Raw genomic sequence first — 6,477 nt, 5'->3', positions numbered from 1 at the left:
AAGACGTAAATAAACAGAAAGAACAAATAGGTGACTTATCGGAAAGAGTTGAGGAGATTTCAGATAAATTGACAAGTCTTAGTTTAAATGGGGACAGAGATTCAGACGATACAGTTCCATTGCCATTTGCAGAAACCGAAGAGTTACAGATCATAAATAAACATGTTGAAAATCAGGGAAAATTTAATGAACGCGTTAATAGGAAATTTGAGGCGTTACGAAAGCAAGTCAAACAACTTGAAGGCGAAATCGTAGGAAAAGACAGCAGAAGAAATGTAGAATCACAGATAGCAGAGGGGTTTGACGAAAATAATTTATTTCATTTACGAGGAGCAACAAGAGAGCGCCAGGCGCGCGAACTTGACAATAATCGACATTGGGACTGGGACAGAAGCAGTAGGTCTTTGTCGGCACGAGGCGAAAACTGTGACTATAAACACTTCTCAACTGTTCGAAAATTTAAAATCTTTCGCAATTCTAAGAATGACATACATCCATGTTCATGATTAGAACAATTTATGTACGCACTTCCACCAAATTGGTCACTAAGTCACAAACTGGAATTTATGTGCGTCTATTTAAGTCCTCAGGGGATTCGCTACACTAAGTGAATATGTGCCGTAGCGTGCACAGGGCCCCGAGCTGTAGTGGTGCTGCCGGCCGCGGTGGTCTCGCGGTTCTAGGCGCGCAGTACGGAACCGTGTGACTGCTACGGTCGCAGGTTTGAATCCTGCCTCGGGCATGGATGTGTGTGATGTCCTTAGGTTAGTTAGGTTTAAGTAGTTCTAAGTTCTAGGGGACTAATGACCACAGCAGTTGAGTCCCATAGTGCTCAGCGCCATTTGCACCATTTTTTTTGTAGTGGTGCTATTTCCCTTTTAGTTTTCTCCACCGCTGCCTACTCTTTTACAATTCTTTGTTTCCATCAAAACAACTCTTCAACTATCAATCTATCTAAATAGTCGATAAAGAATAACCGGATATGACTATTTTACCCAAAAGTGATTTCGGAAATTACCGTTTGGACTTACTGTATCTTCAGCAGCATTCATTCGTAGTCTAAACGAAATGTTACCTGTTTATCTTCGTGACAGTATTACTTCATAAGTTGACTATATTATTATTGCTAAACGTTCTTGGAGTGAGAATAACAAAAATTTGGATTCATCATTACATATTTTTGCAAGAGTTGGCACTACAGTGAACTTGGAAACATCTGTATTTGGTCGTTCTCAGGTGAAATTTCTTGGTGATATTATTTCTACAGAAGGTATTCTTCCTGATCACGAGGAACTAGACGCTATTCGTAATTATGCTGTTCCTACTACAAAACATGATGTTCGTAGTTTCCTTGGTGTCTGTAATTTCCTTAGACGCTTTGTTAGATTGGACAATTTGGCCACACCTTGTTTATGTGAACTATCTGGAAAGAATTCTAATTGGTGTTGGGATGAGGAATCTCAATCAGAATTTGAACAACTTAGTGATACTTTAGTTGCTGCTCCACTTCTTTCACATCCGGATTTATCTAAAGATTTTTGTTTGGCGACGGATTCATCATACGAAAGCCTAGGTGCTCACTTATTTCAAGAGATAGAAGAAAACGGCGTTGCAGTACAGAAAACTATTGCATTTGGAAGTCGTGTTCTCTCTAAATCAGAAAAGAATTATTCGATTACGGAACTTTGAAGCCTTGGCTGTTGTTTGGGCTTTCACAATATTTCGCATATTTTTGTATGGCAGACATACTAAGGTTTACACCGATCATCGAGCTCTGGAATTTCTTATGTCAGCAAAATTAACACATGGAAGATTGTCACGATGGGCGCTGTATCTACAGGAATTTGATTTTAGTATTGTTTACATACAGGGTCCTTCAAATATTATTGCGGATGCTTTATCACGTGTACCTATGGGTTTGAAACAAAGTTCTGAGGAGGACTGCAAAGAAAACTGTTATTGTCTGATGTATATTCAATGTCTTGCGTTAGAAATTTTAAATCGTCTTCGCTATAGGACATCGCTAAGGAGCAAAAGAAGGATCCAATATGGAAGGACATTAAGGAGAAGTGGAGGAGAAAGGAAAGCGTAGCGATTTGACAGTATTATTTAGTTCGCAATGATATTCTTTTTAAACGAAAATCAGTCGACAACTCTGGTTAGTTTGCATTTCTGATGAGTGGGTTAATAAATTGATTTGGTATACACATTTCAGTTATGCACACTTTGGTCCCAGGAAATGCTTTCATAAATTACGAGAAAATTGCTACTTCAGTAACATGGAAAAACGTATTCGATCTGTTCTTGCCAAATGCAAATATGTCAGAAGGCTAAGCCGCCAACTATTTCTCACAGGGCACCGTTGTTTCCTATCATTCCAGCGAAATTAAAGGACATGGCTGCAGTCGATTTGTTCGGTCCAGTGGTTCGTTCTACTAATGGTTTTTCGTACATTTTGGTAGCAGTGCAATTGACATCAAAATATGTGTGTTTTACACCTTTACGCAAAGCAACAGCTCGTTCAGTATCTAATGCTTTCATCAAACATTTTCTTAAGGAAGTGGGTCATGTTGATAAGGTTATATCAGATAATGGATCACAGTTTCGCTCTATAATTTGGCTTCGTACTCTACGGCGTCCTAAGATTAAACCAATTTTCATTTCACTTTTTCACCCTCAATCTAACGCTTAAGAGAGATGGATGAAGGAAATCAATAAATTGTGTCGACTTTATTGTCGTCAGAATCACAGAACGTGGGATCAGTATCTTCTTATTTTTTAAAACATTCTGAATGAACTCCCTAATGATTTAACTTCTTTACCGCCTATATTGATATTAAAAAATAAAGCACCGACAAATCGCATTTCTGAAATAGTTCCTTTTCCGCCTTCACGGAAACTGCTGCATTCTGAAGTTGTCAATCTGGCTATGCAAAATATTGCATCTGCGGCTGCTAGAAGAGAGAGATCAGCTAAACGTCCTGGTCGTTTAAAAACCTTGTCAGTTGGTCAAAAGGTGTTAATTAAGTCTCATCGTTTGTCTCACAAAGGAAAAGGCTTGTGTCACAAATTTTTTCAGCTTTATAACGGTCCATATAGAATTTACAAAATTATTCCTGATAACACTGTGGAAGTAGAAACTCTTAAATCACGGCGCTCTAAGGGATTACATCATATATCGAACGTTAAAATTTTTGTGGAATGACATACTTTTGAGAAACTAACAGTTATACGTAAACACGCAGAGAATACAAGGATACCGCGCCCCGTTCTGGCGGCGGCACATACTCAAAGCAACAGTCAAGTCTGCGCGCCGCACAAGGCAGTTGTTGACCGCAAACAATTACTTCGTACGTCACGCGTACCTACAGCTGATCGAGCGCTCAGTGCAAATGCACTGAAAGCCGTAAAAAAATACACAGTGTAAATTCTCCCAATAAATTCAGTATAAAGCTATAGTGACGATGAATTATGTTATTAACGTTTAGTATTTTTCAGGATACGATTGTATAAAATATTTAAGAACTTCGGGTAAATTTTGTGTGTGTCCGACGTTAAGAGGACTTGTTTTCGAGAAAATTTTAGGAAGAACGTAATTACGAAGAAGAAAGTAATAAACTAAAAAGATAACTATTAATTGAGTTTATTTTTCAGGAAACAAATTTCCACTTAGGTACGTACTTTAGACTTAATTTGCTGCTCGCGATTTTCACTTTGTGTTAACTGATTTTGACAATGATTGATTAATGATCAGGGTTGTTAATTATGTATATTATGCATAGCTTGGCTGCACTGCTTTTTCACTGATGTCACTTTTTTTTCACCTTGTGCCTGCTGTACTTATTTATTTAAAATATAATTGTCTCCTGATTAGTCGTGCTGATATGGTTATGTATGTAAGTTATACTTCGTGATTTATCTGCTTGCGCCTTCATGTTTACTTATTAAGATTACATATGAACATTTATTTGCTTATGCTGATATGATGCTAATGACCTGTTTATTATGTAAGATATATAGTTGCTACTTTGCTTATGAATTGCATATTTACACATTTCTGTTTTGTTGTCATAACTACTTTTTAATTTGGTATATAGAAATGCTGATATACGGTGTACGAACAGGGAGTTTAGGTCACCCTATGGTATTAACTATAAGTTGTTCGCTTGGCAGAGCCTTGTTATAAGGATTGTGCTACACCAACTTGTTAACATTCTGTTCTCTACTGGTACATTTCCTCGCTATTGTATGTTTTGCTTACGCTCAGTGCCTTATATTTTAAGATAAGAAAATTAACCGCTATAATTCTACGAACGACATTGGTACAAGAAACTTCATTGAAGTCACATGAGCTGCAGGTTTTATGGAAGCTGTATGAATTTATGCTAATAGGAAGGAAGCTAACGACATGACAAACCAACACTAGGTTTAGACCATTGACAGTTATTACACTGCATTCTTCGTGAGCAATTGAAATAGCAAGTAACACTTGACACTATAAATACTCCACATGTTTGCTTCTGTTTTGCTATGATTCTTGAAGTGGTGTACCCACTGTGAATTATTACGATCATTCACACTCTGTACTCGTTCTTACTTACTGAGAGTTATTCAAATTAAAGGCTGTTAGAGGTCATGTATGCAATTCTTTTATTTAATGATGGACAAGGTAACCAAAATGAATTTTATAATTTATAATGAGTAGAAGATTTGGGTCAGATGAATTACACAGGGGTTGTGTGTGTACATTATGTCTTTGGATTATATGGGATGATGAATTGAAGTTTGCACTAGGATTTTATCTGTACTTGTTCGAGGAGACTGACTAAAGGAAAGAGTTGTTATGGAAGTGAAATGATATTGGTATATGTATCGACGTATTGAAGAGGTATTATTGAAGTATTGAGATTGTGTGATTTTCATGATTATTGGAGTTTTCGTGGACAAGAGGTAAGATAAATGATATTGATAATAAGGTTTATACACTCCTGGAAATTGAAAAAAGAACACATTGACACCGGTGTGTCAGACCCACCATACTTGGACCGGACACTGCGAGAGGTCTGGACAAGCAATGATCACACGCACGGCACAGCGGACACACCAGGAACCGCGGTGTTGGCCGTCGAATGGCGCTAGCTGCGCAGCATTTGTGCACCGCCGCCGTCAGTGTCAGCCAGTTTGCCGTGGCATACGGAGCTCCATCGCAGTCTTTAACACTGGTAGCATGCAGCGACAGCGTGGACGTGAACCGTATGTGCAGTTGACGGACTTTGAGCGAGGGCGTATAGTGGGCATGCGGGAGGCCGGGTGGACGTACCGCCGAATTGCTCAACACGTGGGGCGTGAGGTCTCCACAGTACATCGATGTTGTCGCCAGTGGTCGGCGGAAGGTGCACGTGCCCGTTGACCTGGGACCGGACCGCAGCGACGCACGGATGCACGCCAAGAGCGTAGGATCCTACGCTGTGCCGTAGGGGACCGCACCGCCACTTCCCAGCAAATTAGGGACGCTGTTGCTCATGGGGTATCGGCGAGGACGATTCGCAACCGTCTCCATGAAGCTGGGCTACGGTCCCGCACACCGTTAGGCCGTCTTCCGCTCACGCCCCAACATCGTGCAGCCCGCCTCCAGTGGTGTCGCGACAGGCGTGAATGGAGGGACGAATGGAGACGTGTCGTCTTCAGCGATGAGAGTGGCTTCTGCCTTGGTGCCAATGATGGTCGTATGCGTGTTTGGCGCCGTGCAGGTGAGCCACAATCAGGACTGCATACGACCTAGGCACACAGGGCCAACACCCAGCATCATGGTGTGGGGAGCGATCTCCTAAACTGGCCGTACACCTCTGGTGATCGTCGAGGGGACACTGAATAGTGCACGGTACATCCAAACCGTCATCGAACCCATCGTTCTACCATTCCTAGACCGGCAAGCGAACTTGCTGTTCCAACAGGACAATGCCCGTCAGCATGTATCCCTTGCCACCCAACGTGTTCTAGAAGGTGTAAGTCAACTACCCTGGCCAGCAAGATCTCCGGATCTGTCCCCCATTGAGCATGTTTGGGACTGGATGAAGCGTCGTCTCACGCGGTCTGCACGTCCAGCACGAACGCTGGTCCAACTGAGGCGCCAGGTGGAAATGGCATGGCAAGCCGTTCCACAGGACTACATCCAGCATCTCTACGATCGTCTCCATGGGAGAATAGCAGCCTGCATTGCTGCGAAAGGTGGATATACACTGTACTAGTGCCGACATTGTGCATGCTCTGTTGCCTGTGTCTATGTGCCTGTGGTTCTGTCAGTGTGATCATGTGATGTATCTGACCCCAGTAATGTGTCAATAAAGTTTCCTCTTCCTGAGACAATGAATTCATGGTGTTCTTATTTCAGTTTCCAGGAGTGTATGTATTGACGTATTGAAGAGGTATTATTGAAGTATTAAGATTATGTGCTTCTGATGATAATTGGAGTTTTGG

This window comes from Schistocerca gregaria, chromosome 4, assembly GCF_023897955.1.
Source record: "Schistocerca gregaria isolate iqSchGreg1 chromosome 4, iqSchGreg1.2, whole genome shotgun sequence".
Classification (NCBI taxonomy): Eukaryota; Metazoa; Arthropoda; class Insecta; order Orthoptera; family Acrididae; genus Schistocerca; species Schistocerca gregaria.
Note: the sequence above shows the minus strand (reverse complement) of the source record.